At 43.6% G+C, this 10647-nt stretch overlaps 1 protein-coding gene across 2 annotated transcripts in view; it reads left to right on the top strand.

The window, feature by feature from the left end:
• The first annotated feature begins 3278 nt into the window (after nt 1-3278).
• The window catches only part of Osbpl1a (oxysterol binding protein like 1A), a 186133-nt gene continuing 178764 nt past the window's right edge, over nt 3279-10647 (top strand). For both annotated transcript variants that reach the window (XM_029471901.1, XM_021150443.2), the window contains exon 1: nt 3279-3444. The gene's annotated coding sequence lies outside the window, so the exon portion shown is untranslated. The remainder of the gene's footprint in view (nt 3445-10647) is intronic.

Here is a 10647-nt window from a genome sequence, read left to right as displayed (position 1 = left end):
TGAAGGAGCTAGAGAAAGTACCCAAGGAGCTGAAGGGGTCTGCAACCCTATAGGTGGAACAACAATATGAACTAACCAGTACCCCCAGAGCTCGTGTCTTTAGCTGCATATGTAGCAGAAGATGGCCTAGTCGGCCATCATTGGGAAGAGAGCCCCCTTGGTCTTGCAACTTTATATGCCCCAGTACAGGGGAACACCAGGGCCAAGAAGTGGGTGGGTAGGGGAGCAGGGTGGGGGGAGGGTAGAGGGAACTTTCAGGATAGCATTTGAAATGTAAATAAAGAAAATATCTAACAATAATCATAAGAAAAGCCTTCAGCATGTTTTTGTAAAGCTTCAAAGTCACATTGGCATCAGGGGCACATTCTAAAACCATGCAACACAGCAGGTGCATTCTGCAGCCTTTAAGGTACTGGGTCTGAGGAGGTTCCTATTCTGCAAAGACTCACAGGGACGTGGGAGGAAAGAGAGTGGCAGAGAAGCGTGGTTTCTAAGTGGCTTGAGCCAAAACAAATAATCCAAGTCGAGTCTTGTCTGAAATGGGTAATGCCAATTCTGATGAAATCCAACTTGGTGTTGTTGATGATGATGGTGATGGTGGTGGTGGTGGTGGTGGTGGTGATGGTGGTGATGGTGGTGATGGTGATGATGGTGATGGTGGTGATGATGATACCTCCAGTTCTCTGGTTGACTTTTCAGTCTGGGCCGGGTAAGCATGGCAACAGTATGGCCATGAGTAGTTACTCCCTGGTCCTTTTCCCATTCCCATCTCTCCAGAGCTTCCAGTTCTCATATATGCTGTATCTGCATTCTAACGTACATTGCTTGCTGAGAGGGTGTATATTGACAAATGCTTCTCAAAATAGAGTATGTTACAATTGGGGACAACATGGTGGTTGTACTTATGGGACTTTTCTGTCTGCCAGGGCAGCTTACAGCCCCAACAGGCTGCTTAAATTTAAAGCTAAAATAAAAATTTATTACACAAGCTCCATTTCAGGTGTCTCATAGCTTCATATGGCTGGTGGCTTCTGACTGGACAAAACAGAATCATTCCAAATGTCACAGAGCAAGCAATGCTTTAGAATAATTAATTCTATTACATTAACATTCTGAGTTTTAAAAATCTGTCCAAGCTGGGCAGTAGTGGAGCACACCTTTAATCCCAGCACTCGGGAGGCAGAGGCAGGCGGATTTCTGAGTTCGAGGCCAGCCTGGTCTACAGAGTGAGTTCCGGGACAGCCAGGGCTACACAGAGAAACCCTGTCTCAAAAAACCAAACCAAACCAAACCAAACCAACCCTGAAGTTGCCTTGGCTGTGGTGTCTTATCACAGCCACAGAAAAGTAACTAACGTAATACGTTCCCCCATTCTTACTTTTTATACGAATACCAAAAAGCTTGTGAGAATACAGTTCAATTGGTAATCCTATCAAGAACAGAATGCTTCACCCTGCCATGGGCTAGAGATTGTTCTTCATTTACAAAATGAAGGAGGGACTTACACATGAACACTCAGTGAATTCCAGGCCTCAAAGCATCACAGTGAGAAGGAAGTGCTCATGGAATCATGTGAGAAATTATTTCAAGTCACCTTTTATTTTGGCCGTGAAGTTGTGGTTTAGACAGTGTCTTCATAACAGTCATGACCATCACAGTAGCTGGAACTACCCCCCAGCAGCAGGATATGGGAACAGCCCCTGGATGCTCATCTGAGGCCCTGCCTCGCTCTCCTAGCTGTACGCAATTTTTCCAGCTGCATATACTTTCAAATGTTGCTTAGAATATGTAGAAGGTAGACTGTTGTCCAATTGTCCAAGTCTATCTACACCAGTGGTTCTCAGCCTTCCCTTTAACACAGTTCCTCATGTTGTGATGACCCCAACCACAAAATTATTTTCATTGCTACTCTGTAAGTGCACTTTTGTTCCTGTCTTGAAACATAATGTAAATAGTTTTGAAGATAGAGGGTTTCCAAAGGGGTCTCAACCCATAGGTTGAGAACCACTGATTTATGCACTACAGAGGAAGTTAGTATCTATGCTGGGTTGATATGTTTCAGTGATGTGGCTGCTTTGTGGTCATTCACATTCATGGAACCCATAACATGAATGCTCCTTAAGTCCAACTCATTGGTTCAAGGAGCTGGACTTTGGTAGAATCATCGCTTTGGTCTGATGTTGATGTCTTAGCTGCAGTGAATATGGTTAAGTCTCCTCATAAAATGTTCATGTGAGATGGTTCAGCATTTTTTTTTAAAGCCCCAGGGTTTCTTCTAGACAAATATAACTGCAGAAATTATCCTAGATTTTGCAATTGAGACATTGCATTAGTTAAGTGCCTGTTTTATTAGGAGAAGATGTCAGGCTGCAGAACAGGTTGCTTGTGTTCTCCAAAGGCCTCACTGGTAAAGACCTGTCATATGTGGCAGGCACATGAGACGTGTCACACTCTAATGACTCTAGTGAGCCACTTGCCTGTAACTGGTTCTCGGTACAAGTTTCTAGAACTGAGCAGACTTCAAGAACTACAGCCTTTTCAAAATTTAAAACTGATGCTTGTTAATTTTTCATCACAATTATGTTTGTTAAATCCCTTTGCAAACTTTTGAAAGTTGAAATGTTAACAAGCTTGTAATTTCCTGTTCTTTTAGTCTATGTACAAATCCTTTTTAAGAATGCATTTATATGTGTTTGAATCTTGGTGTTGTAGACTGTGTGGTAACTCCTCTGGCTAGACTGGTCAGACACACTAGTGTGAACAGGTAGTTTCTTTATCAGAGATTGTCTTGTGGAGAAGCAGTGGAGAGAAATTTGTAAAATCTTATTTTTATGTAACCACGTATCCCTAGCTTACAATGGTCACATCTGTCTGATGTGTTCTGGCTAGTCTCTGAAGTGTGAGAACAAGATGAGGTAGGTGTGGCAAATTTTATATGGCCAATTCAGTTTACATGAGTGTAGTAGCAACCAAAGTAAAAATTAAATATATAGCTTTGGACTTCAGGGTAATGTATCTGTTTAATACGGACTCCTCACAGTATTAACTCGGTATTATTTTGCTCAGAATCTATGCTGCCGCCCCTATTTCACCCCCACCTCCCCCACCCAGGTCTAATCCGCAGCTGCTTTCCGAGAAAGGAAGGAGAGGCTCCGCCCCGCGGCGGAGGCGGCCAGTTAGTCCTGGTCGGGCAGGAGGCGTGGTCTAGAGGGGCGTGGCCTCGCGAGCGAGTCACGTGCCGAGCTCGGCGCCAACATTTCTGGCGCGCGCGTTACCTGGGGCCCTCCTTGCTCCTGACCCGCGGATTCTTGGGTTCCGCCTGGTTCCCTTTCGGGATACCCGGGGTGTCCTCGTGAGAGCGGCCCGCGTGGGTGACGGCCGCTCAGTGGCGCGGCCGGGCCTGTGGTGGAGGCCGCCTCAGGAGCGGGGCCCGCGAGCACGCAGGTCAGTGTGGCTCAGGGTGGGGCGTGAAGGACCCCGGAGCCCCGGGATCTCTGCTGTGGAGCCCGGGTTGCGGGCACTACGCGCTGCGCAAGTGCGAGTGACTTAGGAGCGCAGGTCCTAACTTGTAGTATCCTTCCAGCCCCGAGGATTGATTGACAATGGAAGTCACGCGTCGTGCGTGAGACCATTGTCCCACGTTCCATCTGATCCGCTTTACAAATCCCAACGACCTAAAGGCCATTTAGCAAGCGAATGACTGCAGTTGCACTCAACCAGGGAAGATGCCCTTAATCTATGGCCCTCATGGTCCGCAGGAGGCGTAGAGCCGGGTTTTCCTATTTGGGAGTTTAAGTAGACTGCATTGTGGAACTGAATTGCTCAGCGTCTGCTAGCGAGTTAGACAAAGCTGATTGAATGCTGCTCAGTAGCTATTTGGTGTCTGTAAGGCTGTTTGATAATGGAATTGAACTAGCTTTGCAATCACTGATGTCTTCCTGAAGTAGTCATTCGGTCCCGGAAAAGATACATAGTGGATACAATTTGGCAAAGCTTCACCTCTTAGCTCTTGGAAATTGTTGGCTACATTGAGGTCCATCAGTGTTTACATGCTAACCCTGAGATTTTTTTTTTCCCCCTGCAACTTGGTTAATATAAAACTAACTCCCTCGGATGAAAATTTAAGCATCTGTAATTATGGAATAGCTACAAAGTCCACTTTCTCTTGATATTCTAATTCAAAATTACGAGATGAGCTCGGTATAACCTACAGAGAAAGGTGTCAGTAACATTTTGAAAGTTTATCCTTTTCATTTTGCGCGGGCAAGGTAACTCCCTCAGTGCTTGGCAGCTGGTAATAAGAGTCAGAGTTAACTGCCAGAAGTTGAGCAGATTTATCTGAAATAGTTGTTCAGTGGCACTTGTTCAGTATTCTCATACATCAACAGGAATGTGTGGCAGTTGGCTAATCCCTGACCTGGAGGCTGCTCATTTCTCTAGATATTATTCTAGCAGTTTGTATACCTGTGGACAGCCAGACAATATTTCTCTAAAAAAGTTCCCCTCTACTGTATTCCCTTAAAGGGAAACGGTACAGTCACAGAAGGAACAATTGTGTAAAAGAATAACTAGTCAATTTCTTTTGAGGGGTTGTAAGATGCAGTGTCTATTAAATTGCAGATTTTCTCTTGCTGATTTGACTTAGAGCTGTGTGATCATAGCATTTTTCAGTTGGAACTCTGTTGTGGCAACTTGTTTTATTTTCAAGCTGAGGTCTCCTTAGCTCAGGCTGGCATTGGACTCTGTCATTCTCCTGAGTGCTGGGATCATGGGTGTGTAGTACTTTACTGGTCTTGGAGACAGTCTCTTCCATGTTGACATAAGAAGGAAACAGAAATCAAGTGATAACACCCAGGTGAGAGGGACTAGGTGAGCCGCTGCTTCCCAGACCTTTGGCTTGCTTAGAACTTAACTGAGTTCTCTTGAACTGGTCTGCTTGCAATCAGAATTTCGTTGATGGCATTGTAAATTCCTCGACGTCCTTAGGAGGAGTATAGGGGTTTTGTGGTATAGTTATTGGCTTATACCAATTCATTAATGACATTTTAGAAAGGACTGCGGAGGTGGCTCAGTTTGTAAAGTGGTTGGTGTTGTGTGGACCTAAGTTGGCAGATCCCCAGAACCCATGTAAAGCCCGACACTTTAGTTTGTAATCCCAATGCTGCTACAGCATGGTAGCCAGAGACAGGAGAATCCCTGGAAGTGTCTGTGATAGCTAGGCTGTTATGGACTGTGGTGAACAGGGGACCCTAACTCAAACAAGCAAGGTAGAAGACGGCCAGGAGAGACGCTGGAAGTTGTCATGTGATCTCACACAAGTGCTGTGCACACATTTGGACAGATGAGGTGCCACACATATATCGTACACACAGAGGTGAGAAGGAGATGTGTCACACACTCTGCACTCTGATATTTATGCTCTCCGGTGTCATGTCCTTTGTCTGGAATGGTCTCGATCACTGCTGAGCCTGCTGAGGTTTTCCTCACATAGTTCTTCCCAGGACTGAACTGATGCTGCCATTACTGAGGGTCTGTAGGAAGGGTCTGCCCGGTGTAACTTAGAGCTAGGTGGTTTACTAGGTTGGTCCATTTGAGTTTTCTCATTCATTAACCCATGGAGTAGGAACTTGCCACACTAGACAGTGAAAGCATCCTTAACTGTACACTTCCCATCATGCGTCACTGGAAAGAAAACCACAGTGTGCTTTCTGCTTCATTTCCCTTTAAAAGTGACACAAGCTGCTTTCTAGTTCTAACTGCTTAGGAGGCTGGAGCAGAGGACCCACTGTGCTCAGGAACTGGAAGCCATTCTGCGCAGCTGCCAGACCCTTTCTCCTCAAAAAAATTTCTCTTTAAAGAGAAATTTCTACGGGGCTGGAGAGATGGCTCAGCGGTTAAGAGCACTGGCTACTTGCTCTTCCAGAGGTCTTGAGTTCAATACCCAGCAACCACATGGTGGCTCAACCACTTGTTACGGGATCTGATGCTCTCTTCTGGTGTGTTTGAAGATAGCTACAGTGTCCCTCGTATAAATGAAATAAATCTTTAAAAAATGAGAGAGGGAAAATTTCTATAGTGTATAAACCATGATGCATCAGTATTATATGATACTAATTCCACTTTCAAGATAATTTTCAATTATGAAATAAAGTGGGAAAAATTGAAATTTATTTTGTCTAGGGCTCAAAAATGTTTGCTAAAGATAAAATTCCATCAACTTCCTTGTTAGTATTTTTATTATTACAATATTTATCTAGCCTGAGATTCCTCTGCCATAGTGTTTGTAGACTCTTTGAAACATTAGCTAATAGTTCTTAGAATTTTTCACATGAAAATTGAACACAGGTGTGGGAAGGCTCCTCCTTGGTGGAAAATACAATCTAGCACATAGAGTTGAAACACTGTTGCAAAGGAAAGCCACTTACTTAATGTTTGTCTAGCCTTAAGCTTTTCAATGGAATTTAGATAGAATGATAACTCCCCAGGGATTAGGCATTATTTTCTTTGTGGCATTCATGTGTGTAAGCTGTGCTTTTCACAGACAGAAGATGGTTTGTAAAGTGTCATGTGACTGGAGAGCATAGTCAGCACTGTCACTGCTCTTTCAGAAGAACAGTGCTCAGTATCAGGCACAGACTCACTGAGGGGCCAGAGGAAAAGGGTTCCTAAGTGAGAAGTCAAGCTAAAAGTGCTAGAGAGGGCTTCCCGCAGCCGGCCTTAAAGACTGCTGCCTTCCTTCCGTACTTAAAATTCAGGTTCTTCTTCGTCAGTGTCCACGTGGGATCAGCCAGTGTCCATGTGAGCAGAGTCCATGGCTTTTCCATTTTAGACACTGGCCTGAAGTTTTGCATTTGATTGCAGTATTTAACCCTCCATTGAAAGTTCTAGCTTGTAGCTGTGATTGTGCTGTCATCCCCTCTGTAAATAACTTTAATTTCCTGCATTTTTTTGTTCTTTCAACCACAAAACCATTGTTTAGCTAGGAAACACAACATGGAGACAGAGTCCCATTAGCAGCCGACTACTTTGGAATACAGAGTGAAACAGTTTTCTCAATCTACTTTTTAAGGTATAGTTTCTATGTATATACGTTTAATTTTTCTCACTGTTAAAATTCTTAGTATACGATGTAGCTAAAGTATTATATTGACATGTTGATATCCAACCATAAAATAAGTATCTGCCTATGATTTGTTTTTCTTTGTGCTGCTGGGTCTCACATCTGGAGCCTTGGATGTGTGAGGCAAGAGCTCTCCATGTTGTCACATCTTTCAGTTTTAATGATGGTGTGGACCACCGTGCTTCTTCATCTGCCTGTAAGACTTTTTAGTCCTTTGAACTGAGATTCTGAGCCCTCTGAGCAGTCCCTGGCATTTGTTGTCCCTCTCGGGTACTGGTGACTATGACTTCTTAAAACATTCGCTTTTAAAAGCTTAGAGGCTGCGTTGTTTCCTGAGCTCCAAGCTTGTGAGCCTCTGGCTTCCGCTTCTCGAGTGTTGCGTTTACAGGTACACATCACTGGGTGTAGCTTTGCTTCCTGCTCCTGAATTGTTCTCTGCGGCTTCCTTGTGTAAGTGCAGTCATACATGGTTGTCCTTCCGACACTGGCTGATGCCATTTATTTAGCAAGATGTACCAAGGTTTATCTGGATTCTAGCCCATGCCAGAAAAAATATTTAAAGACAATTTATTTTATTATGTGTATGAATGTTTGGCCTACTTGTATGTATGCTTACTATTGTATGTTACTGGTGCCCTCAGAAGCCAAAGAGAGTTTCAAATACCACGTAATGAAAGTTATGGATAGTTGTGAGCTGCCATGTGGATGCTGGAAACCAAACTTGGGTCCTCTGGAAGGTTAGCAAACATTTAACTTTGGAACCATCTTTCCTTCCAGCCCTCAGAGAATCATTTTTAAGACTGAATTATATTCTATTGCATGCTTACCATATTCTTTTATTGGCTCTTGGGTATTCTGAGTGATGTTGCAGGATATTTGGACATATTGTGAACCCTGAGATTATGAACTGATCCTAGAACTTTCTGTTTACTGTAAATAAGTACTTGTGGTATGGCTCAACCCTAGCTGAGAGCTAAATAAAGCCAACCTAGGTCAAGAGGACGAACAAGCAACCAGCTGACAGGAAGTGAACATAAGGAAACAGAAGGAAGGTCTTTGAATGGAAGGGGATTTAAGGCAGCCCGAGGAGACTCTTTCTTCTGGGAGGTCAGTGGGGTAGGAAGCTTAGCTGGATGTTTTCTCTGCCTCTCTGAGCTAGCAGGTTGACTTCATTTAGCTCTTGGCTAAATGAGGTATGCTAGGGGTGAGCCAACCACAACAAAGTGTTTTTTTTTGTTGTTGTTTGTTTGTTTTAGTAAAGAACACAATCTTGGGGTTCACAGTGTGATCAAATATCCTGCAGCAGAGTGATACTGATATATAGATAGATATAGATATAGATATGCGTTTCCAAATATCTGTTTCATCCTCTTCATTCAGAGAGTTGGATCCTGTGCTAAGTCTAGGCTTAGACTTCAAGGGATCACCACTTAGATGTTAGGACATATATATTCGACATATGTTGAATGTATAACTGAGTTAATCTCAGCATGTGTGAATTTTACTTAGTGCTTTTCAACAATTTTTGTTCTTATTTATATGTGTGTGTTGTGTGTGCTCATATGCATTGCATATATGGAGGTTACCTCAGAGATCAAAGAAGGCTGGAGCCCCAGAACTGCAGTAGCAGGTAGATGTGAGATGCCTTGTGGGTACTGGGAACCCAAAACTGCAAGGACTTTCAGTGACTGAGTCATCTTTCCACGCCCCCTGACTTTTCACTTTTGAAACACCTTTGAAAAACCTTATTCCTAGCTGGGCGTGGTAGAACTGTAGTGTGAGGTAGGAGGATCACAGAGTCTACGCCGGTGTGAGTTACATGCTTAGATCTACCTGGACTGAAAGAGACATTTCTACAACAGACAATGGAAAACTAATTTCCTCAAGCAGCTATATTGTTAAATGTTTTACATTTCTTCTGTTCTGAAGAATAAGCTCAATTGTTTACCTTTATTATCGTTGATATTTCTAGGAGTTTTATAGTTATAGGATGTAAAATTCTTTAACTCTGGAATCTTCAAAAGTTGTGATTTAAATTATAAAAGAATAGACCCCTGTTCTGGTATGGTGGCACACATCTTCAGTCCCAGGACTTAGGAAACAGAGACAGGTGAATCTCTGTGAGTTGGACACCAACCTGATCTACATAGCAAATTTAAGGACAGTCAGGGCTACACAGTGAAACCTTGTCTCCAAGAAAATAAAATAGATTCCTGACACATGCACAAATGATGGCTACAGTGTTGGCTCCATCCAAGTGCTGGTTGCACAAGGAGTCTAAGTTTGACCCCTAGAAAACAGAAAGAGAAGGTGGTTATAGAGATGTGTGTTGAATATAGTACTAGGACTCTCTGACCAGGCAGAGGGCCTAGTCACATAGAGATGGTCCCTAAAACTCTCTGACCAGGCAGAGGGCCTCGTCACATAGAGATGGTCCCTAAAGCTCTCTGACCAGGCAGAAGGCCCAGTCACATAGAGATGGTCCCTAAAGCTCTCTGACCAGGCAGAGGGCCTCGTCACATAGAGATGGTCCCTAAAACTCTCTGTCCAGGCAGAGGGCCTAGTCACATAAAGATGGTCCCTAAAACTCTCTGACCAGGCAGAGGGCCTAATCACATAGAGATGGTCCCTAAAACTCTCTGACCAGGCAGAAGGCCCAGTCACATAGAGATGGTCCCTAAAACTCTGACCAGGCAGAGGGCCTAGTCACATAGAGACCAAATTTTACAAATCATGATCTTTGTCGAGAGTTCAGAATTGTTCAGGCCAAGAGTTTTCTAAAGTAAGTATGATTTGGTGGTCACTGTTTTAATTACAGCGTTTAAGAGACAAAGTATAAATTATACTTTATAGATTATACTTTGATAAAAATTCAAAGGCCCTAAGGTGGGCTAGCAGTGGGACAGCAATAAGGGAGAAGAAATACTGCTGTCTCTCAGTTTAAAGCGAAACATTTGTCTAGTTGATAACATTTTCATGGCTGTTCAGAATCTCATTAGGAAACCTAAAATGTAGGCTGGTGAGATGGGTCAGTGGGTGAAGAAAAATCAGTTCTGTTTTCTAAAGGGTCACTTTTCACTTACAGGACCTAGACACTGTGTTATTGCCGGTGGTGTCCAGCGTCTTGCCTGGTGCTGCTCCACCTTAGGTTTCAGATAGGGTCTCTCACGGAACCTAGAGCTCAGTGTCAGTTGTGCTGGCTAGGTTTATGTCAGCTAGCTACAGGGAAGACTCAGTAGTAGCCCTCAGACTCCATTTGACTTCATACTCTACTATGGTTTTAGAAATTGTAGGGCATTTTGTATGTGCATGTGTACATGTGTGTGTGTGTGTGTGCATGTAGAGACCTGAGGTCAACATTGAGAGTCTTCCTCAACTGCTTGCCTTTCCTGTTTATTAGTTTACTTATTTATTTGTATATTTGAGACAGTCTCTCACTGTATGTGGAAATCACCTATGTGACTAGGCCCTCTGCCTGGACAGAGAGTTTTAGGGACCATCTCTATGTGACTAGGCCCTCTGCCTGG

Source organism: Mus caroli, chromosome 18 (assembly GCF_900094665.2).
Source record: "Mus caroli chromosome 18, CAROLI_EIJ_v1.1, whole genome shotgun sequence".
NCBI lineage: Eukaryota > Metazoa > Chordata > Mammalia > Rodentia > Muridae > Mus > Mus caroli.
The sequence above is the reverse complement of the archived record's forward strand: the minus strand, read 5'-3'. Positions and strand labels throughout refer to the sequence as shown.